The sequence below is a fragment of the Mytilus edulis genome, chromosome 12, assembly GCF_963676685.1.
Source record: "Mytilus edulis chromosome 12, xbMytEdul2.2, whole genome shotgun sequence".
NCBI classification, from domain to species: Eukaryota; Metazoa; Mollusca; class Bivalvia; order Mytilida; family Mytilidae; genus Mytilus; species Mytilus edulis.
In genome coordinates, this window is record NC_092355.1 from 53,716,121 (window position 1) to 53,741,462 (window position 25,342).

Consider the following 25,342-nt stretch of genomic DNA (forward strand, 5'->3'; position numbering starts at 1 on the left):
ATTTGTCAAATAGCATGAAACTAAAGGATTTAAACTTTTATTTTATAGAATTTCTTCAAAAATGACAAATTTTAGCATTTTATGGTCAAAATAGGCATTTTAAGGCTTTTTCAATATTGATGCAAACATGGCATCCTGACTTTCTATCTGAAAGGTTTTCATGTGTCAATACTTGTGTTTCTATGCCTTTATCTAGTTCTTTTACTTGTTTATGAACTCAGAATCTACAGAAAAGAAGATTATCTCAGACAATATGTACAAAATGTGTTGTATAAATGACCCTTGTCTAACGCCCTGTTTGGATGAAGTCAAAAGTGGGGTTCTTGGTACATAAAATTTGAAGTCCACAATCAAGAGCTCACTAAATTTGTATCAAAAGCACTTTACAATGTCTATTGTACCTGTTCCATCTCACATAATATCTTTCTTTTCTTCTGTAGGATAGCAAGTGGTTTAAATATAAGCCTGTTGAGACTAAAATTGCATTCAAGTTTTTCATTAAAAAGGCAAAATTCTTTGTATCAGACCATACTGTCTGTAAGAAAAGTTAATTGCAAGAGTCTTTCTGTGCTCAGATTTGTTGTATCATGTCACATGAGTATAGAAATGATAAAAAAGACACAATTTTTTATTTCTTATAGCCTCAATATGCATTTTTTAATGTAAATATGTGGCACGGCCTAAATTGACCCTTATTTTTTTCCAGTCTTACTTGGCTTAAGACCCTTTTAAACTAATATGATGTGTTATTTGTGACTTTTCTTTCCATTTAAAGTACATTCAATACATATGTAAGGATTATTTATAACCAAAAAGCTTCACAAATTTAAAATTGCTGGAAAAAATTACATCTTCATGTAAGGCCCCCTTTCATTGAAAAACCTCAATTTTTAGGCCCAGGCTGATATAAATTTGACTTTTGAATAATTATGCTAAGTCTGATAAATCAAATGAGTACTCTATTGCTTTAAGTACATAATAAATGATATATTAGAGCATTTAAAAAGTATTTTTTGGCAATATTTTAATTTTCAAAGCCCAAAATGTTGATAGTTGAAATTATTCAATTTTAACGTCAAAATTTAACACGCAAAGATGAGTATAGAATTTAACATATTGTCTATAATATATATCCTATTGTTATGAAACTTTGCAAGCAGTGTTATAATTTATTAAGCTTTGGTCATACCAAGTTTTTTTAAGATTTGTCAACTCTTTCTATCCTATTAGGTGAAGTCTGTAAATATAGAATCTGTACTTTGGCAACTTCCCTAAATGATTTGGTGGTGTCAATTTGTCAAATAGCATGAAACTAAAGGATTTAAACTTTTATTTTATAGAATTTCTTCAAAAATGACAAATTTTAGCATTTTATGGTCAAAATAGGCATTTTAAGGCTTTTTCAATATTGATGCAAACATGGCATCCTGACTTTCTATCTGAAAGGTTTTCATGTGTCAATACTTGTGTTTCTATGCCTTTATCTAGTTCTTTTACTTGTTTATGAACTCAGAATCTACAGAAAAGAAGATTATCTCAGACAATATGTACAAAATGTGTTGTATAAATGACCCTTGTCTAACGCCCTGTTTGGATGAAGTCAAAAGTGGGGTTCTTGGTACATAAAATTTGAAGTCCACAATCAAGAGCTCACTAAATTTGTATCAAAAGCACTTTACAATGTCTATTGTACCTGTTCCATCTCACATAATATCTTTCTTTTCTTCTGTAGGATAGCAAGTGGTTTAAATATAAGCCTGTTGAGACTAAAATTGCATTCAAGTTTTTCATTAAAAAGGCAAAATTCTTTGTATCAGACCATACTGTCTGTAAGAAAAGTTAATTGCAAGAGTCTTTCTGTGCTCAGATTTGTTGTATCATGTCACATGAGTATAGAAATGATAAAAAAGACACAATTTTTTATTTCTTATAGCCTCAATATGCATTTTTTAATGTAAATATGTGGCACGGCCTAAATTGACCCTTATTTTTTTCCAGTCTTACTTGGCTTAAGACCCTTTTAAACTAATATGATGTGTTATTTGTGACTTTTCTTTCCATTTAAAGTACATTCAATACATATGTAAGGATTATTTATAACCAAAAAGCTTCACAAATTTAAAATTGCTGGAAAAAATTACATCTTCATGTAAGGCCCCCTTTCATTGAAAAACCTCAATTTTTAGGCCCAGGCTGATATAAATTTGACTTTTGAATAATTATGCTAAGTCTGATAAATCAAATGAGTACTCTATTGCTTTAAGTACATAATAAATGATATATTAGAGCATTTAAAAAGTATTTTTTGGCAATATTTTAATTTTCAAAGCCCAAAATGTTGATAGTTGAAATTATTCAATTTTAACGTCAAAATTTAACACGCAAAGATGAGTATAGAATTTAACATATTGTCTATAATATATATCCTATTGTTATGAAACTTTGCAAGCAGTGTTATAATTTATTAAGCTTTGGTCATACCAAGTTTTTTTAAGATTTGTCAACTCTTTCTATCCTATTAGGTGAAGTCTGTAAATATAGAATCTGTACTTTGGCAACTTCCCTAAATGATTTGGTGGTGTCAATTTGTCAAATAGCATGAAACTAAAGGATTTAAACTTTTATTTTATAGAATTTCTTCAAAAATGACAAATTTTAGCATTTTATGGTCAAAATAGGCATTTTAAGGCTTTTTCAATATTGATGCAAACATGGCATCCTGACTTTCTATCTGAAAGGTTTTCATGTGTCAATACTTGTGTTTCTATGCCTTTATCTAGTTCTTTTACTTGTTTATGAACTCAGAATCTACAGAAAAGAAGATTATCTCAGACAATATGTACAAAATGTGTTGTATAAATGACCCTTGTCTAACGCCCTGTTTGGATGAAGTCAAAAGTGGGGTTCTTGGTACATAAAATTTGAAGTCCACAATCAAGAGCTCACTAAATTTGTATCAAAAGCACTTTACAATGTCTATTGTACCTGTTCCATCTCACATAATATCTTTCTTTTCTTCTGTAGGATAGCAAGTGGTTTAAATATAAGCCTGTTGAGACTAAAATTGCATTCAAGTTTTTCATTAAAAAGGCAAAATTCTTTGTATCAGACCATACTGTCTGTAAGAAAAGTTAATTGCAAGAGTCTTTCTGTGCTCAGATTTGTTGTATCATGTCACATGAGTATAGAAATGATAAAAAAGACACAATTTTTTATTTCTTATAGCCTCAATATGCATTTTTTAATGTAAATATGTGGCACGGCCTAAATTGACCCTTATTTTTTTCCAGTCTTACTTGGCTTAAGACCCTTTTAAACTAATATGATGTGTTATTTGTGACTTTTCTTTCCATTTAAAGTACATTCAATACATATGTAAGGATTATTTATAACCAAAAAGCTTCACAAATTTAAAATTGCTGGAAAAAATTACATCTTCATGTAAGGCCCCCTTTCATTGAAAAACCTCAATTTTTAGGCCCAGGCTGATATAAATTTGACTTTTGAATAATTATGCTAAGTCTGATAAATCAAATGAGTACTCTATTGCTTTAAGTACATAATAAATGATATATTAGAGCATTTAAAAAGTATTTTTTGGCAATATTTTAATTTTCAAAGCCCAAAATGTTGATAGTTGAAATTATTCAATTTTAACGTCAAAATTTAACACGCAAAGATGAGTATAGAATTTAACATATTGTCTATAATATATATCCTATTGTTATGAAACTTTGCAAGCAGTGTTATAATTTATTAAGCTTTGGTCATACCAAGTTTTTTTAAGATTTGTCAACTCTTTCTATCCTATTAGGTGAAGTCTGTAAATATAGAATCTGTACTTTGGCAACTTCCCTAAATGATTTGGTGGTGTCAATTTGTCAAATAGCATGAAACTAAAGGATTTAAACTTTTATTTTATAGAATTTCTTCAAAAATGACAAATTTTAGCATTTTATGGTCAAAATTGGCATTTTAAGGCTTTTTCAATATTGATGCAAACATGGCATCCTGACTTTCTATCTGAAAGGTTTTCATGTGTCAATACTTGTGTTTCTATGCCTTTATCTAGTTCTTTTACTTGTTTATGAACTCAGAATCTACAGAAAAGAAGATTATCTCAGACAATATGTACAAAATGTGTTGTATAAATGACCCTTGTCTAACGCCCTGTTTGGATGAAGTCAAAAGTGGGGTTCTTAGTACATAAAATTTGAAGTCCACAATCAAGAGCTCACTAAATTTGTATCAAAAGCACTTTACAATGTCTATTGTACCTGTTCTATCTCACATAATATCTTTCTTTTCTTCTGTAGGATAGCAAGTGGTTTAAATATAAGCCTGTTGAGACTAAAATTGCATTCAAGTTTTTCATTAAAAAGGCAAAATTCTTTGTATCAGACCATACTGTCTGTAAGAAAAGTTAATTGCAAGAGTCTTTCTGTGCTCAGATTTGTTGTATCATGTCACATGAGTATAGAAATGATAAAAAAGACACAATTTTTTATTTCTTATAGCCTCAATATGCATTTTTTAATGTAAATATGTGGCACGGCCTAAATTGACCCTTATTTTTTTCCAGTCTTACTTGGCTTAAGACCCTTTTAAACTAATATGATGTGTTATTTGTGACTTTTCTTTCCATTTAAAGTACATTCAATACATATGTAAGGATTATTTATAACCAAAAAGCTTCACAAATTTAAAATTGCTGGAAAAAATTACATCTTCATGTAAGGCCCCCTTTCATTGAAAAACCTCAATTTTTAGGCCCAGGCTGATATAAATTTGACTTTTGAATAATTATGCTAAGTCTGATAAATCAAATGAGTACTCTATTGCTTTAAGTACATAATAAATGATATATTAGAGCATTTAAAAAGTATTTTTTGGCAATATTTTAATTTTCAAAGCCCAAAATGTTGATAGTTGAAATTATTCAATTTTAACGTCAAAATTTAACACGCAAAGATGAGTATAGAATTTAACATATTGTCTATAATATATATCCTATTGTTATGAAACTTTGCAAGCAGTGTTATAATTTATTAAGCTTTGGTCATACCAAGTTTTTTTAAGATTTGTCAACTCTTTCTATCCTATTAGGTGAAGTCTGTAAATATAGAATCTGTACTTTGGCAACTTCCCTAAATGATTTGGTGGTGTCAATTTGTCAAATAGCATGAAACTAAAGGATTTAAACTTTTATTTTATAGAATTTCTTCAAAAATGACAAATTTTAGCATTTTATGGTCAAAATTGGCATTTTAAGGCTTTTTCAATATTGATGCAAACATGGCATCCTGACTTTCTATCTGAAAGGTTTTCATGTGTCAATACTTGTGTTTCTATGCCTTTATCTAGTTCTTTTACTTGTTTATGAACTCAGAATCTACAGAAAAGAAGATTATCTCAGACAATATGTACAAAATGTGTTGTATAAATGACCCTTGTCTAACGCCCTGTTTGGATGAAGTCAAAAGTGGGGTTCTTGGTACATAAAATTTGAAGTCCACAATCAAGAGCTCACTAAATTTGTATCAAAAGCACTTTACAATGTCTATTGTACCTGTTCTATCTCACATAATATCTTTCTTTTCTTCTGTAGGATAGCAAGTGGTTTAAATATAAGCCTGTTGAGACTAAAATTGCATTCAAGTTTTTCATTAAAAAGGCAAAATTCTTTGTATCAGACCATACTGTCTGTAAGAAAAGTTAATTGCAAGAGTCTTTCTGTGCTCAGATTTGTTGTATCATGTCACATGAGTATAGAAATGATAAAAAAGACACAATTTTTTATTTCTTATAGCCTCAATATGCATTTTTTAATGTAAATATGTGGCACGGCCTAAATTGACCCTTATTTTTTTCCAGTCTTACTTGGCTTAAGACCCTTTTAAACTAATATGATGTGTTATTTGTGACTTTTCTTTCCATTTAAAGTACAATCAATACATATGTAAGTATTATTTATAACCAAAAAGCTTCACAAATTTAAAATTGCTGGAAAAAATTACATCTTCATGTAAGGCCCCCTTTCATTGAAAAACCTCAATTTTTAGGCCCAGGCTGATATAAATTTGACTTTTGAATAATTATGCTAAGTCTGATAAATCAAATGAGTACTCTATTGCTTTAAGTACATAATAAATGATATATTAGAGCATTTAAAAAGTATTTTTTGGCAATATTTTAATTTTCAAAGCCCAAAATGTTGATAGTTGAAATTATTCAATTTTAACGTCAAAATTTAACACGCAAAGATGAGTATAGAATTTAACATATTGTCTATAATATATATCCTATTGTTATGAAACTTTGCAAGCAGTGTTATAATTTATTAAGCTTTGGTCATACCAAGTTTTTTTAAGATTTGTCAACTCTTTCTATCCTATTAGGTGAAGTCTGTAAATATAGAATCTGTACTTTGGCAACTTCCCTAAATGATTTGGTGGTGTCAATTTGTCAAATAGCATGAAACTAAAGGATTTAAACTTTTATTTTATAGAATTTCTTCAAAAATGACAAATTTTAGCATTTTATGGTCAAAATAGGCATTTTAAGGCTTTTTCAATATTGATGCAAACATGGCATCCTGACTTTCTATCTGAAAGGTTTTCATGTGTCAATACTTGTGTTTCTATGCCTTTATCTAGTTCTTTTACTTGTTTATGAACTCAGAATCTACAGAAAAGAAGATTATCTCAGACAATATGTACAAAATGTGTTGTATAAATGACCCTTGTCTAACGCCCTGTTTGGATGAAGTCAAAAGTGGGGTTCTTGGTACATAAAATTTGAAGTCCACAATCAAGAGCTCACTAAATTTGTATCAAAAGCACTTTACAATGTCTATTGTACCTGTTCCATCTCACATAATATCTTTCTTTTCTTATGTAGGATAGCAAGTGGTTTAAATATAAGCCTGTTGAGACTAAAATTGCATTCAAGTTTTTCATTAAAAAGGCAAAATTCTTTGTATCAGACCATACTGTCTGTAAGAAAAGTTAATTGCAAGAGTCTTTCTGTGCTCAGATTTGTTGTATCATGTCACATGAGTATAGAAATGATAAAAAAGACACAATTTTTTATTTCTTATAGCCTCAATATGCATTTTTTAATGTAAATATGTGGCACGGCCTAAATTGACCCTTATTTTTTTCCAGTCTTACTTGGCTTAAGACCCTTTTAAACTAATATGATGTGTTATTTGTGACTTTTCTTTCCATTTAAAGTACATTCAATACATATGTAAGGATTATTTATAACCAAAAAGCTTCACAAATTTAAAATTGCTGGAAAAAATTACATCTTCATGTAAGGCCCCCTTTCATTGAAAAACCTCAATTTTTAGGCCCAGGCTGTTATAAATTTGACTTTTGAATAATTATGCTAAGTCTGATAAATCAAATGAGTACTCTATTGCTTTAAGTACATAATAAATGATATATTAGAGCATTTAAAAAGTATTTTTTGGCAATATTTTAATTTTCAAAGCCCAAAATGTTGATAGTTGAAATTATTCAATTTTAACGTCAAAATTTAACACGCAAAGATGAGTATAGAATTTAACATATTGTCTATAATATATATCCTATTGTTATGAAACTTTGCAAGCAGTGTTATAATTTATTAAGCTTTGGTCATACCAAGTTTTTTTAAGATTTGTCAACTCTTTCTATCCTATTAGGTGAAGTCTGTAAATATAGAATCTGTACTTTGGCAACTTCCCTAAATGATTTGGTGGTGTCAATTTGTCAAATAGCATGAAACTAAAGGATTTAAACTTTTATTTTATAGAATTTCTTCAAAAATGACAAATTTTAGCATTTTATGGTCAAAATAGGCATTTTAAGGCTTTTTCAATATTGATGCAAACATGGCATCCTGACTTTCTATCTGAAAGGTTTTCATGTGTCAATACTTGTGTTTCTATGCCTTTATCTAGTTCTTTTACTTGTTTATGAACTCAGAATCTACAGAAAAGAAGATTATCTCAGACAATATGTACAAAATGTGTTGTATAAATGACCCTTGTCTAACGCCCTGTTTGGATGAAGTCAAAAGTGGGGTTCTTGGTACATAAAATTTGAAGTCCACAATCAAGAGCTCACTAAATTTGTATCAAAAGCACTTTACAATGTCTATTGTACCTGTTCCATCTCACATAATATCTTTCTTTTCTTATGTAGGATAGCAAGTGGTTTAAATATAAGCCTGTTGAGACTAAAATTGCATTCAAGTTTTTCATTAAAAAGGCAAAATTCTTTGTATCAGACCATACTGTCTGTAAGAAAAGTTAATTGCAAGAGTCTTTCTGTGCTCAGATTTGTTGTATCATGTCACATGAGTATAGAAATGATAAAAAAGACACAATTTTTTATTTCTTATAGCCTCAATATGCATTTTTTAATGTAAATATGTGGCACGGCCTAAATTGACCCTTATTTTTTTCCAGTCTTACTTGGCTTAAGACCCTTTTAAACTAATATGATGTGTTATTTGTGACTTTTCTTTCCATTTAAAGTACATTCAATACATATGTAAGGATTATTTATAACCAAAAAGCTTCACAAATTTAAAATTGCTGGAAAAAATTACATCTTCATGTAAGGCCCCCTTTCATTGAAAAACCTCAATTTTTAGGCCCAGGCTGTTATAAATTTGACTTTTGAATAATTATGCTAAGTCTGATAAATCAAATGAGTACTCTATTGCTTTAAGTACATAATAAATGATATATTAGAGCATTTAAAAAGTATTTTTTGGCAATATTTTAATTTTCAAAGCCCAAAATGTTGATAGTTGAAATTATTCAATTTTAACGTCAAAATTTAACACGCAAAGATGAGTATAGAATTTAACATATTGTCTATAATATATATCCTATTGTTATGAAACTTTGCAAGCAGTGTTATAATTTATTAAGCTTTGGTCATACCAAGTTTTTTTAAGATTTGTCAACTCTTTCTATCCTATTAGGTCCGAGACCACAATTGTCGTCCCTTGATTTTCGTTGTTCACGAATATAGTCCCTATTGTTAACAGTGGGTTACTTGCCAATAATTTTTAAACCCCTTCCAAATTTATTTCTCCATGTTTAATGCCTCAAATTGTAAGTAGTGGGGTGAAATTACACTGTAAAAAAATTTGGGTCCAGAATTTTACAGGAAAGTAGTGATTTGGTCCAGCTGAAAAAGGTTAAAAATTAGCACTTCGGAAGCTGTCAAAAGATTTCAAGACACCCTAAACACAAAATTGTCCATATTTTGAGTTAGAGGCGATGAAGTTTTCTATAATTTTGATATAACTTGTCCCAAAAGTAGTACAACACACTGTAAAAATTTCATTGAGAAAGCGCAGGTGGGATTTTTTTAATTTTCATTTATGTTCTAAAAGAAATGCACTACGAATTAATTGTGTTCTCGGACCTAAGAGGTGAAGTCTGTAAATATAGAATCTGTACTTTGGCAACTTCCCTAAATGATTTGGTGGTGTCAATTTGTCAAATAGCATGAAACTAAAGGATTTAAACTTTTATTTTATAGAATTTCTTCAAAAATGACAAATTTTAGCATTTTATGGTCAAAATAGGCATTTTAAGGCTTTTTCAATATTGATGCAAACATGGCATCCTGACTTTCTATCTGAAAGGTTTTCATGTGTCAATACTTGTGTTTCTATGCCTTTATCTAGTTCTTTTACTTGTTTATGAACTCAGAATCTACAGAAAAGAAGATTATCTCAGACAATATGTACAAAATGTGTTGTATAAATGACCCTTGTCTAACGCCCTGTTTGGATGAAGTCAAAAGTGGGGTTCTTGGTACATAAAATTTGAAGTCCACAATCAAGAGCTCACTAAATTTGTATCAAAAGCACTTTACAATGTCTATTGTACCTGTTCCATCTCACATAATATCTTTCTTTTCTTCTGTAGGATAGCAAGTGGTTTAAATATAAGCCTGTTGAGACTAAAATTGCATTCAAGTTTTTCATTAAAAAGGCAAAATTCTTTGTATCAGACCATACTGTCTGTAAGAAAAGTTAATTGCAAGAGTCTTTCTGTGCTCAGATTTGTTGTATCATGTCACATGAGTATAGAAATGATAAAAAAGACACAATTTTTTATTTCTTATAGCCTCAATATGCATTTTTTAATGTAAATATGTGGCACGGCCTAAATTGACCCTTATTTTTTTCCAGTCTTACTTGGCTTAAGACCCTTTTAAACTAATATGATGTGTTATTTGTGACTTTTCTTTCCATTTAAAGTACATTCAATACATATGTAAGGATTATTTATAACCAAAAAGCTTCACAAATTTAAAATTGCTGGAAAAAATTACATCTTCATGTAAGGCCCCCTTTCATTGAAAAACCTCAATTTTTAGGCCCAGGCTGATATAAATTTGACTTTTGAATAATTATGCTAAGTCTGATAAATCAAATGAGTACTCTATTGCTTTAAGTACATAATAAATGATATATTAGAGCATTTAAAAAGTATTTTTTGGCAATATTTTAATTTTCAAAGCCCAAAATGTTGATAGTTGAAATTATTCAATTTTAACGTCAAAATTTAACACGCAAAGATGAGTATAGAATTTAACATATTGTCTATAATATATATCCTATTGTTATGAAACTTTGCAAGCAGTGTTATAATTTATTAAGCTTTGGTCATACCAAGTTTTTTTAAGATTTGTCAACTCTTTCTATCCTATTAGGTCCGAGACCACAATTGTCGTCCCTTGATTTTCGTTGTTCACGAATATAGTCCCTATTGTTAACAGTGGGTTACTTGCCAATAATTTTTAAACCCCTTCCAAATTTATTTCTCCATGTTTAATGCCTCAAATTGTAAGTAGTGGGGTGAAATTACACTGTAAAAAAATTTGGGTCCAGAATTTTACAGGAAAGTAGTGATTTGGTCCAGCTGAAAAAGGTTAAAAATTAGCACTTCGGAAGCTGTCAAAAGATTTCAAGACACCCTAAACACAAAATTGTCCATATTTTGAGTTAGAGGCGATGAAGTTTTCTATAATTTTGATATAACTTGTCCCAAAAGTAGTACAACACACTGTAAAAATTTCATTGAGAAAGCGCAGGTGGGATTTTTTTAATTTTCATTTATGTTCTAAAAGAAATGCACTACGAATTAATTGTGTTCTCGGACCTAAGATGTGAAGTCTGTAAATATAGAATCTGTACTTTGGCAACTTCCCTAAATGATTTGGTGGTGTCAATTTGTCAAATAGCATGAAACTAAAGGATTTAAACTTTTATTTTATAGAATTTCTTCAAAAATGACAAATTTTAGCATTTTATGGTCAAAATAGGCATTTTAAGGCTTTTTCAATATTGATGCAAACATGGCATCCTGACTTTCTATCTGAAAGGTTTTCATGTGTCAATACTTGTGTTTCTATGCCTTTATCTAGTTCTTTTACTTGTTTATGAACTCAGAATCTACAGAAAAGAAGATTATCTCAGACAATATGTACAAAATGTGTTGTATAAATGACCCTTGTCTAACGCCCTGTTTGGATGAAGTCAAAAGTGGGGTTCTTGGTACATAAAATTTGAAGTCCACAATCAAGAGCTCACTAAATTTGTATCAAAAGCACTTTACAATGTCTATTGTACCTGTTCCATCTCACATAATATCTTTCTTTTCTTCTGTAGGATAGCAAGTGGTTTAAATATAAGCCTGTTGAGACTAAAATTGCATTCAAGTTTTTCATTAAAAAGGCAAAATTCTTTGTATCAGACCATACTGTCTGTAAGAAAAGTTAATTGCAAGAGTCTTTCTGTGCTCAGATTTGTTGTATCATGTCACATGAGTATAGAAATGATAAAAAAGACACAATTTTTTATTTCTTATAGCCTCAATATGCATTTTTTAATGTAAATATGTGGCACGGCCTAAATTGACCCTTATTTTTTTCCAGTCTTACTTGGCTTAAGACCCTTTTAAACTAATATGATGTGTTATTTGTGACTTTTCTTTCCATTTAAAGTACATTCAATACATATGTAAGGATTATTTATAACCAAAAAGCTTCACAAATTTAAAATTGCTGGAAAAAATTACATCTTCATGTAAGGCCCCCTTTCATTGAAAAACCTCAATTTTTAGGCCCAGGCTGATATAAATTTGACTTTTGAATAATTATGCTAAGTCTGATAAATCAAATGAGTACTCTATTGCTTTAAGTACATAATAAATGATATATTAGAGCATTTAAAAAGTATTTTTTGGCAATATTTTAATTTTCAAAGCCCAAAATGTTGATAGTTGAAATTATTCAATTTTAACGTCAAAATTTAACACGCAAAGATGAGTATAGAATTTAACATATTGTCTATAATATATATCCTATTGTTATGAAACTTTGCAAGCAGTGTTATAATTTATTAAGCTTTGGTCATACCAAGTTTTTTTAAGATTTGTCAACTCTTTCTATCCTATTAGGTCCGAGACCACAATTGTCGTCCCTTGATTTTCGTTGTTCACGAATATAGTCCCTATTGTTAACAGTGGGTTACTTGCCAATAATTTTTAAACCCCTTCCAAATTTATTTCTCCATGTTTAATGCCTCAAATTGTAAGTAGTGGGGTGAAATTACACTGTAAAAAAATTTGGGTCCAGAATTTTACAGGAAAGTAGTGATTTGGTCCAGCTGAAAAAGGTTAAAAATTAGCACTTCGGAAGCTGTCAAAAGATTTCAAGACACCCTAAACACAAAATTGTCCATATTTTGAGTTAGAGGCGATGAAGTTTTCTATAATTTTGATATAACTTGTCCCAAAAGTAGTACAACACACTGTAAAAATTTCATTGAGAAAGCGCAGGTGGGATTTTTTTAATTTTCATTTATGTTCTAAAAGAAATGCACTACGAATTAATTGTGTTCTCGGACCTAAGAGGTGAAGTCTGTAAATATAGAATCTGTACTTTGGCAACTTCCCTAAATGATTTGGTGGTGTCAATTTGTCAAATAGCATGAAACTAAAGGATTTAAACTTTTATTTTATAGAATTTCTTCAAAAATGACAAATTTTAGCATTTTATGGTCAAAATAGGCATTTTAAGGCTTTTTCAATATTGATGCAAACATGGCATCCTGACTTTCTATCTGAAAGGTTTTCATGTGTCAATACTTGTGTTTCTATGCCTTTATCTAGTTCTTTTACTTGTTTATGAACTCAGAATCTACAGAAAAGAAGATTATCTCAGACAATATGTACAAAATGTGTTGTATAAATGACCCTTGTCTAACGCCCTGTTTGGATGAAGTCAAAAGTGGGGTTCTTGGTACATAAAATTTGAAGTCCACAATCAAGAGCTCACTAAATTTGTATCAAAAGCACTTTACAATGTCTATTGTACCTGTTCCATCTCACATAATATCTTTCTTTTCTTCTGTAGGATAGCAAGTGGTTTAAATATAAGCCTGTTGAGACTAAAATTGCATTCAAGTTTTTCATTAAAAAGGCAAAATTCTTTGTATCAGACCATACTGTCTGTAAGAAAAGTTAATTGCAAGAGTCTTTCTGTGCTCAGATTTGTTGTATCATGTCACATGAGTATAGAAATGATAAAAAAGACACAATTTTTTATTTCTTATAGCCTCAATATGCATTTTTTAATGTAAATATGTGGCACGGCCTAAATTGACCCTTATTTTTTTCCAGTCTTACTTGGCTTAAGACCCTTTTAAACTAATATGATGTGTTATTTGTGACTTTTCTTTCCATTTAAAGTACATTCAATACATATGTAAGGATTATTTATAACCAAAAAGCTTCACAAATTTAAAATTGCTGGAAAAAATTACATCTTCATGTAAGGCCCCCTTTCATTGGAAAACCTCAATTTTTAGGCCCAGGCTGATATAAATTTGACTTTTGAATAATTATGCTAAGTCTGATAAATCAAATGAGTACTCTATTGCTTTAAGTACATAATAAATGATATATTAGAGCATTTAAAAAGTATTTTTTGGCAATATTTTAATTTTCAAAGCCCAAAATGTTGATAGTTGAAATTATTCAATTTTAACGTCAAAATTTAACACGCAAAGATGAGTATAGAATTTAACATATTGTCTATAATATATATCCTATTGTTATGAAACTTTGCAAGCAGTGTTATAATTTATTAAGCTTTGGTCATACCAAGTTTTTTTAAGATTTGTCAACTCTTTCTATCCTATTAGGTGAAGTCTGTAAATATAGAATCTGTACTTTGGCAACTTCCCTAAATGATTTGGTGGTGTCAATTTGTCAAATAGCATGAAACTAAAGGATTTAAACTTTTATTTTATAGAATTTCTTCAAAAATGACAAATTTTAGCATTTTATGGTCAAAATAGGCATTTTAAGGCTTTTTCAATATTGATGCAAACATGGCATCCTGACTTTCTATCTGAAAGGTTTTCATGTGTCAATACTTGTGTTTCTATGCCTTTATCTAGTTCTTTTACTTGTTTATGAACTCAGAATCTACAGAAAAGAAGATTATCTCAGACAATATGTACAAAATGTGTTGTATAAATGACCCTTGTCTAACGCCCTGTTTGGATGAAGTCAAAAGTGGGGTTCTTGGTACATAAAATTTGAAGTCCACAATCAAGAGCTCACTAAATTTGTATCAAAAGCACTTTACAATGTCTATTGTACCTGTTCCATCTCACATAATATCTTTCTTTTCTTCTGTAGGATAGCAAGTGGTTTAAATATAAGCCTGTTGAGACTAAAATTGCATTCAAGTTTTTCATTAAAAAGGCAAAATTCTTTGTATCAGACCATACTGTCTGTAAGAAAAGTTAATTGCAAGAGTCTTTCTGTGCTCAGATTTGTTGTATCATGTCACATGAGTATAGAAATGATAAAAAAGACACAATTTTTTATTTCTTATAGCCTCAATATGCATTTTTTAATGTAAATATGTGGCACGGCCTAAATTGACCCTTATTTTTTTCCAGTCTTACTTGGCTTAAGACCCTTTTAAACTAATATGATGTGTTATTTGTGACTTTTCTTTCCATTTAAAGTACATTCAATACATATGTAAGGATTATTTATAACCAAAAAGCTTCACAAATTTAAAATTGCTGGAAAAAATTACATCTTCATGTAAGGCCCCCTTTCATTGAAAAACCTCAATTTTTAGGCCCAGGCTGATATAAATTTGACTTTTGAATAATTATGCTAAGTCTGATAAATCAAATGAGTACTCTATTGCTTTAAGTACATAATAAATGATATATTAGAGCATTTAAAAAGTATTTTTTGGCAATATTTTAATTTTCAAAGCCCAAAATGTTGATAGTTGAAATTATTCAATTTTAACGTCAAAATTTAACACGCAAAGATGAGTATAGAATTTAACATATTGTCTATAATATATATCCTATTGTTATGAAACTTTGCAAGCAGTGTTATAATTTATTAAGCTTTGGTCATACCAAGTTTTTTTAAGATTTGTCAACTCTTTCTATCCTATTAGGTGAAGTCTGTAAATATAGAATCTGTACTTTGGCAACTTCCCTAAATGATTTGGTGGTGTCAATTTGTCAAATAGCATGAAACTAAAGGATTTAAACTTTTATTTTATAGAATTTCTTCAAAAATGACAAATTTTAGCATTTTATGGTCAAAATAGGCATTTTAAGGCTTTTTCAATATTGATGCAAACATGGCATCCTGACTTTCTATCTGAAAGGTTTTCATGTGTCAATACTTGTGTTTCTATGCCTTTATCTAGTTCTTTTACTTGTTTATGAACTCAGAATCTACAGAAAAGAAGATTATCTCAGACAATATGTACAAAATGTGTTGTATAAATGACCCTTGTCTAACGCCCTGTTTGGATGAAGTCAAAAGTGGGGTTCTTGGTACATAAAATTTGAAGTCCACAATCAAGAGCTCACTAAATTTGTATCAAAAGCACTTTACAATGTCTATTGTACCTGTTCCATCTCACATAATATCTTTCTTTTCTTCTGTAGGATAGCAAGTGGTTTAAATATAAGCCTGTTGAGACTAAAATTGCATTCAAGTTTTTCATTAAAAAGGCAAAATTCTTTGTATCAGACCATACTGTCTGTAAGAAAAGTTAATTGCAAGAGTCTTTCTGTGCTCAGATTTGTTGTATCATGTCACATGAGTATAGAAATGATAAAAAAGACACAATTTTTTATTTCTTATAGCCTCAATATGCATTTTTTAATGTAAATATGTGGCACGGCCTAAATTGACCCTTATTTTTTTCCAGTCTTACTTGGCTTAAGACCCTTTTAAACTAATATGATGTGTTATTTGTGACTTTTCTTTCCATTTAAAGTACATTCAATACATATGTAAGGATTATTTATAACCAAAAAGCTTCACAAATTTAAAATTGCTGGAAAAAATTACATCTTCATGTAAGGCCCCCTTTCATTGAAAAACCTCAATTTTTAGGCCCAGGCTGATATAAATTTGACTTTTGAATAATTATGCTAAGTCTGATAAATCAAATGAGTACTCTATTGCTTTAAGTACATAATAAATGATATATTAGAGCATTTAAAAAGTATTTTTTGGCAATATTTTAATTTTCAAAGCCCAAAATGTTGATAGTTGAAATTATTCAATTTTAACGTCAAAATTTAACACGCAAAGATGAGTATAGAATTTAACATATTGTCTATAATATATATCCTATTGTTATGAAACTTTGCAAGCAGTGTTATAATTTATTAAGCTTTGGTCATACCAAGTTTTTTTAAGATTTGTCAACTCTTTCTATCCTATTAGGTGAAGTCTGTAAATATAGAATCTGTACTTTGGCAACTTCCCTAAATGATTTGGTGGTGTCAATTTGTCAAATAGCATGAAACTAAAGGATTTAAACTTTTATTTTATAGAATTTCTTCAAAAATGACAAATTTTAGCATTTTATGGTCAAAATAGGCATTTTAAGGCTTTTTCAATATTGATGCAAACATGGCATCCTGACTTTCTATCTGAAAGGTTTTCATGTGTCAATACTTGTGTTTCTATGCCTTTATCTAGTTCTTTTACTTGTTTATGAACTCAGAATCTACAGAAAAGAAGATTATCTCAGACAATATGTACAAAATGTGTTGTATAAATGACCCTTGTCTAACGCCCTGTTTGGATGAAGTCAAAAGTGGGGTTCTTGGTACATAAAATTTGAAGTCCACAATCAAGAGCTCACTAAATTTGTATCAAAAGCACTTTACAATGTCTATTGTACCTGTTCCATCTCACATAATATCTTTCTTTTCTTCTGTAGGATAGCAAGTGGTTTAAATATAAGCCTGTTGAGACTAAAATTGCATTCAAGTTTTTCATTAAAAAGGCAAAATTCTTTGTATCAGACCATACTGTCTGTAAGAAAAGTTAATTGCAAGAGTCTTTCTGTGCTCAGATTTGTTGTATCATGTCACATGAGTATAGAAATGATAAAAAAGACACAATTTTTTATTTCTTATAGCCTCAATATGCATTTTTTAATGTAAATATGTGGCACGGCCTAAATTGACCCTTATTTTTTTCCAGTCTTACTTGGCTTAAGACCCTTTTAAACTAATATGATGTGTTATTTGTGACTTTTCTTTCCATTTAAAGTACATTCAATACATATGTAAGGATTATTTATAACCAAAAAGCTTCACAAATTTAAAATTGCTGGAAAAAATTACATCTTCATGTAAGGCCCCCTTTCATTGAAAAACCTCAATTTTTAGGCCCAGGCTGATATAAATTTGACTTTTGAATAATTATGCTAAGTCTGATAAATCAAATGAGTACTCTATTGCTTTAAGTACATAATAAATGATATATTAGAGCATTTAAAAAGTATTTTTTGGCAATATTTTAATTTTCAAAGCCCAAAATGTTGATAGTTGAAATTATTCAATTTTAACGTCAAAATTTAACACGCAAAGATGAGTATAGAATTTAACATATTGTCTATAATATATATCCTATTGTTATGAAACTTTGCAAGCAGTGTTATAATTTATTAAGCTTTGGTCATACCAAGTTTTTTTAAGATTTGTCAACTCTTTCTATCCTATTAGGTGAAGTCTGTAAATATAGAATCTGTACTTTGGCAACTTCCCTAAATGATTTGGTGGTGTCAATTTGTCAAATAGCATGAAACTAAAGGATTTAAACTTTTATTTTATAGAATTTCTTCAAAAATGACAAATTTTAGCATTTTATGGTCAAAATAGGCATTTTAAGGCTTTTTCAATATTGATGCAAACATGGCATCCTGACTTTCTATCTGAAAGGTTTTCATGTGTCAATACTTGTGTTTCTATGCCTTTATCTAGTTCTTTTACTTGTTTATGAACTCAGAATCTACAGAAAAGAAGATTATCTCAGACAATATGTACAAAATGTGTTGTATAAATGACCCTTGTCTAACGCCCTGTTTGGATGAAGTCAAAAGTGGGGTTCTTGGTACATAAAATTTGAAGTCCACAATCAAGAGCTCACTAAATTTGTATCAAAAGCACTTTACAATGTCTATTGTACCTGTTCCATCTCACATAATATCTTTCTTTTCTTCTGTAGGATAGCAAGTGGTTTAAATATAAGCCTGTTGAGACTAAAATTGCATTCAAGTTTTTCATTAAAAAGGCAAAATTCTTTGTATCAGACCATACTGTCTGTAAGAAAAGTTAATTGCAAGAGTCTTTCTGTGCTCAGATTTGTTGTATCATGTCACATGAGTATAGAAATGATAAAAAAGACACAATTTTTTATTTCTTATAGCCTCAATATGCATTTTTTAATGTAAATATGTGGCACGGCCTAAATTGACCCTTATTTTTTTTCCAGTCTTACTTGGCTTAAGACCCTTTTAAACTAATATGATGTGTTATTTGTGACTTTTCTTTCCATTTAAAGTACATTCAATACATATGTAAGGATTATTTATAACCAAAAAGCTTCACAAATTTAAAATTGCTGGAAAAAATTACATCTTCATGTAAGGCCCCCTTTCATTGAAAAACCTCAATTTTTAGGCCCAGGCTGATATAAATTTGACTTTTGAATAATTATGCTAAGTCTGATAAATCAAATGAGTACTCTATTGCTTTAAGTACATAATAAATGATATATTAGAGCATTTAAAAAGTATTTTTTGGCAATATTTTAATTTTCAAAGCCCAAAATGTTGATAGTTGAAATTATTCAATTTTAACGTCAAAATTTAACACGCAAAGATGAGTATAGAATTTAACATATTGTCTATAATATATATCCTATTGTTATGAAACTTTGCAAGCAGTGTTATAATTTATTAAGCTTTGGTCATACCAAGTTTTTTTAAGATTTGTCAACTCTTTCTATCCTATTAGGTGAAGTCTGTAAATATAGAATCTGTACTTTGGCAACTTCCCTAAATGATTTGGTGGTGTCAATTTGTCAAATAGCATGAAACTAAAGGATTTAAACTTTTATTTTATAGAATTTCTTCAAAAATGACAAATTTTAGCATTTTATGGTCAAAATAGGCATTTTAAGGCTTTTTCAATATTGATGCAAACATGGCATCCTGACTTTCTATCTGAAAGGTTTTCATGTGTCAATACTTGTGTTTCTATGCCTTTATCTAGTTCTTTTACTTGTTTATGAACTCAGAATCTACAGAAAAGAAGATTATCTCAGACAATATGTACAAAATGTGTTGTATAAATGACCCTTGTCTAACGCACTGTTTGGATGAAGTCAAAAGTGGGGTTCTTGGTACATAAAATTTGAAGTCCACAATCAAGAGCTCACTAAATTTGTATCAAAAGCACTTTACAACGTCTATTGTACCTGTTCCATCTCACATAATATCTTTCTTTTCTTCTGTAGGATAGCAAGTGGTTTAAATATAAGCCTGTTGAGACTAAAATTGCATTCAAGTTTTTCATTAAAAAGGCAAAATTCTTTGTATCAGACCATACTGTCTGTAAGAAAAGTTAATTGCAAGAGTCTTTCTGTGCTCAGATTTGTTGTATCATGTCACATGAGTATAGAAATGATAAAAAAGACACAATTTTTTATTTCTTATAGCCTCAATATGCATTTTTTAATGTAAATATGTGGCACGGCCTAAATTGACCCTTATTTTTTTCCAGTCTTACTTGGCTTAAGACCCTTTTAAACTAATATGATGTGTTATTTGTGACTTTTCTTTCCATTTAAAGTACATTCAATACATATGTAAGGATTATTTATAACCAAAAAGCTTCACAAATTTAAAATTGCTGGAAAAAATTACATCTTCATGTAAGGCCCCCTTTCATTGAAAAACCTCAATTTTTAGGCCCAGGCTGATATAAATTTGACTTTTGAATAATTATGCTAAGTCTGATAAATCAAATGAGTACTCTATTGCTTTAAGTACATAATAAATGATATATTAGAGCATTTAAAAAGTATTTTTTGGCAATATTTTAATTTTCAAAGCCCAAAATGTTGATAGTTGAAATTATTCAATTTTAACGTCAAAATTTAACACGCAAAGATGAGTATAGAATTTAACATATTGTCTATAATATATATCCTATTGTTATGAAACTTTGCAAGCAGTGTTATAATTTATTAAGCTTTGGTCATACCAAGTTTTTTTAAGATTTGTCAACTTTTTCTATCCTATTAGGTCCGAGACCACAATTGTCGTCCCTTGATTTTCGTTGTTCACGAATATAGTCCCTATTGTTAACAGTGGGTTACTTGCCAATAATTTTTAAACCCCTTCCAAATTTATTTCTCCATGTTTAATGCCTCAAATTGTAAGTAGTGGGGTGAAATTACACTGTAAAAAAATTTGGGTCCAGAATTTTACAGGAAAGTAGTGATTTGGTCCAGCTGAAAAAGGTTAAAAATTAGCACTTCGGAAGCTGTCAAAAGATTTCAAGACACCCTAAACACAAAATTGTCCATATTTTGAGTTAGAGGCGATGAAGTTTTCTATAATTTTGATATAACTTGTCCCAAAAGTAGTACAACACACTGTAAAAATTTCATTGAGAAAGCGCAGGTGGGATTTTTTTAATTTTCATTTATGTTCTAAAAGAAATGCACTACGAATTAATTGTGTTCTCGGACCATCTTGATAAAATATGGACCTACAATAAAACTTAAATGAAAAAGGTTAAAATTTCACCAAAATGTATACAGACCTTGAGACCATCACCACATAGAACTGATAACTGTTAACTGGACAAGGAACGACAGGTGGAAACTGTTCCCTCCTTTTTGAATGTATAAAGTTCATAACACTGAATCGAAAAATCTAAATTTCACCAAAATATACAGATCAATAGACATCATAACAAACAACTGTGTAAAGTTTAAAGTTAATCAAGCAAGGCATTCTCAAAAAATGGTGCGACATGTTTCCCACGGACAGAAGGATGGACGGACATTTGTATACCACAACACGTCCCAACAGATATGTCATATAAAGAGGAATACATTTTGCTGTTAAGGAAAAAAGGAATATATTTTGCTGTTAAGGAAAAAAGGAATATATTTTGCTGTTAAGGAAAAAAAGGATATAGCATTTCTCTATCTGGAGAAATCATTCCTACCAATACATCTTATCGCTATTTGTCCGCCATTACTGGATATCACACAGGTTCCTGTAAAACTTTGACGTCATGAAACAAAATATCTTACCCACAATGGAAAAGTGATTGTTGTATGCGTCAAAAGTTCAAGCGGCCGGGTCAGGCGGTATTAGTGATAAGGTGTATTAACCACTTCCTCCTTGATAATCTTTAAATTTGAGAAAAACTTGAGGTACATGAACAAACTGGACCCATTTGGCAGTTCCTAACAAAATATATAAACGTGAAAGATTAATAAAAACATATGCAAAGTTTAGCCATGTGGTCCAATTTGGTCACCGGACACATTTTCCAACGAAAAATTAAAAAAAATTAAAAAATCTACTTTCCCGCTTTCTACCATTGATTTTGATTTTATTTCGAATGTATTGATATCAATGATCAAAGGACTGAAATTTAAAAAATATTTATATTTGGTTATATTTTGACCTAGATCAACATCTAAATTTTATTATTTGCTGAAAAACATTATTTGAGTACGAAGAATTTTCACCCACTTTGTCAAATTGAGACAAAGGTTACTTTTTTGGGCCACTAGTATGCCATATTTATGTGTTTAATCAGCCGATTCTCACATTTTCGGCAATATAAGTTGGCATTTAATATAATAACAACTCCTGGAAAGTAAATTGTTGAATACATCAACGAATAAGTGGAGCGCAATATGATATGGCTGTCTTCCCCTGGAAATATCTTTTTATCCCCGGCTTGGAATATTTCGATTGGTTAACGCACTTCTTAACAAAACCCATAGCTCCTGGGTCTTGATAACCCAGATAGTCTTGATAACCCGGATACCCGGACGTTGCTATCCAATACCATGGGGGACAACGCACGTTTTCCTTAGTTGCATGGCTGTTCTTTGTGAAATATAGAGTTCTGTAGATTATTCATGTTGTTTGTAATTAAATATTTAATCAACTAACGACTTTATCTGATTTTGTCGATCATTTGCTCTCATTTGAGCAAATGCATCACTTGGCTTTGTCTATGAATGGGAAAACTGACCTAGCTTTGACTATCTGTGATGTCACTCTCACAACATTGAGCGCCAAATTCGACCCATTCAAGTTTCTCTGTTTCCGTATTAAAAACGTCTTATATATTGACCACCTGTAGGGTTCTGCCAATGGTAGTACGCAACACTCAGTAAAAGTTATGTCAAATTCCTAAATTTCAATAAAAGATTTTTAGAAAATGAAAAAAGCGTTGCTTTCAAGTAAAACTTTGTGGTCGAATTTATCTAAAAATCGCCATATTTGGACTAAGACATGCAACAAATTCGTTAACTACGTTCATATTCGTACATATGGATATTGTAACTTTCTTCAGTGCCTTGTTCACCCTAAGGCTACGCCTCAGGGTGTACTTTGCTACTTCAGGGTCTAAAATTATCCATATCTACGGATACGCAACTCCGTATTTTCGTAAGGGTTATTTCAAAGAAGCTACATCATTTCATTTTACAAACAGGTAGATTGAAGGTGTTATTTCTAATACACACTTTTTAAAAATGTCCTGTACCAAGTCAGGAATATGGCCATTGTTATTATACCCCCGCTTTGAAAAAGGGGGGTATACTGTTTTACCTCTGTCTGTCCGTCCGTCCATCAGTCAGTCCGTCCCATGAATATTTTTCTTCGCATTTTTCTCAGGAACTACAATACAAGGATTTCTGAAATTTGGTTTCAGGGTTTATCTAAGTCAGCTATACCGTGTGATCGTTTTCAGATTGATCACTTGAAAACTTCCTGTTTTATACCGAACACTTGTATGATTTTACACATGATAGCCAAGTTGAAAATTTTCGTCACTCTTTTCTCAGGAACTACAATACAAGGATTTCTGAAATTTGGTTTCAGGATTTATATAAGTCACCTATACCGTGTGATGCGTTTTCAGATTCATCACTCGACAACTTACTGTTTACCGAACACTTGCATATTTTTACACTATTTATTTTTTCGTCGCATTTTTCTCAGGAACTACAATACAAGGATTGATGCAATTTGTTTCAGGGTTTATCTAAGTCAGCTATACCGTGTGATGCGTTTTAAGAATGATCACTTGAAAACTTCCTGTTAACCGAACACTTGTATGATTTTACACATGATAGCCAAGTTGAAAATTTTCTCACTCTTTTCTCAGGAACTACAATACAAGGATTTCTGAAATTTGGTTTCAGGATTTATATAAGTCACCTATACCGTGTGATGCGTTTTCAGATTCATCACTCGACAACTTCCTGTTTACCGAACACTTGCATATTTTTACACTATTTATTTTTTCGTCGCATTTTTCTCAGGAACTACAATACAAGGATTGATGAAATTTGGTTTCAGGGTTTATCTAAGTCAGCTATACCGTGTGATGCGTTTTCAGATTGATCACTTGAAAACTTCCTGTTAACCGAACACTTGTATGATTTTACACATGATAGACAAGTTGAAAATTTTCATCACACTTTTCTCAGGAACTACAATACAAGGATTTCTGAAATTTGGTTTCAGGATTTATATAAGTCAGCTATACCGTGTGATGCGTTTTCAGATTCATCACTCGACAACTTCCTGTTTACCGAACACTGGCATATTTTTACACTATTTATATTATCCACTTGCGGCGGGGGTATCATCAGTGAGCAGTAGCTCGCAGTTTCACTTGTATTATAGTTTGTTTCTGTGTGTGTTACATTTTAACGTTGCGCGGTTGTTTTTTCTTTTCTCTTATTTTTTAATGTAAATTCACATTGCGATAAGACGTGTCACGGTACTTGTCTATCCCAAATTCATCTATTTGGTTTGGTGTTATATTTGTTATTCTCGTGGGATTTTGTCTCATGCTCGGTCCGTTTCTGTGTGTGTTACATTTTAGTGTTATGTCGTTGTTCTCCCCTTATATTAATGCGTTTCCCTCGGTTTTAATTTGTTATCCCGATTTTGTTTTTTGTCCATGGGTTTATGAGTTTTGAACAGTGATATACTACTGTTGCCTTTGTTTCTGATTGAGTCCCTTAAATAGTCCCAAACTAGAGATTACAGACACCATATATTATGCTGCTTCGTCGATCAGCCTCTATTTTGACATACCCTGAATTTGACTACATATGTATTCTCAATAACATAGTCTATAACAAACGAGATGTTTGAAATCTTAAATCTATAATGTTCTCACTTTAGCAGAAACATACAAACTTCAACAGCGTAGGGAGAATACATTTCTCAATTCAAATGATTTTCACGAGCTTGCAGCTGCTACTCAAATTTTGTAAAAACATCAGTGTTAGGGCTTAAAAAAAAGATATGAGCCATCAGAATGCTTGATTTAAAGTTTCGAGCATGATTTTTGTGCTCCGAGCACTGAGCAAAGTTTTATGACTTCAACCCCAGGTTATGGAAATTTGACAAAAGAAAGTCTCGTCGTATTTCTCAAAATTTGCGAAAAAATTAACAATCATTGGATAGTACCAAGGCCCAATACAAGATGGTTTCAATCATTATTTTACATCAGCTGTTATGTATGCTTATATTAATCTCGGCTTTACAGCACGATTTATATAAAATGTTCTACACAATTGTTTCTTGCATTTTGTGTAACAGAATATATAGTTTCATCCCGCTGAGTCATTTGGGAATTCATATATTCAAAATTTTGGAGTGTACGTATAAACCTCACTGTAAAC

At 30.5% G+C, this 25,342-nt stretch overlaps 1 protein-coding gene across 1 annotated transcript in view; it reads left to right on the forward strand.

The window, feature by feature from the left end:
• The window catches only part of LOC139498801 (uncharacterized), a 113,428-nt gene that overhangs the window by 42,428 nt on the left and 45,658 nt on the right, over nt 1-25,342 (forward strand). The window lies entirely within an intron of this gene.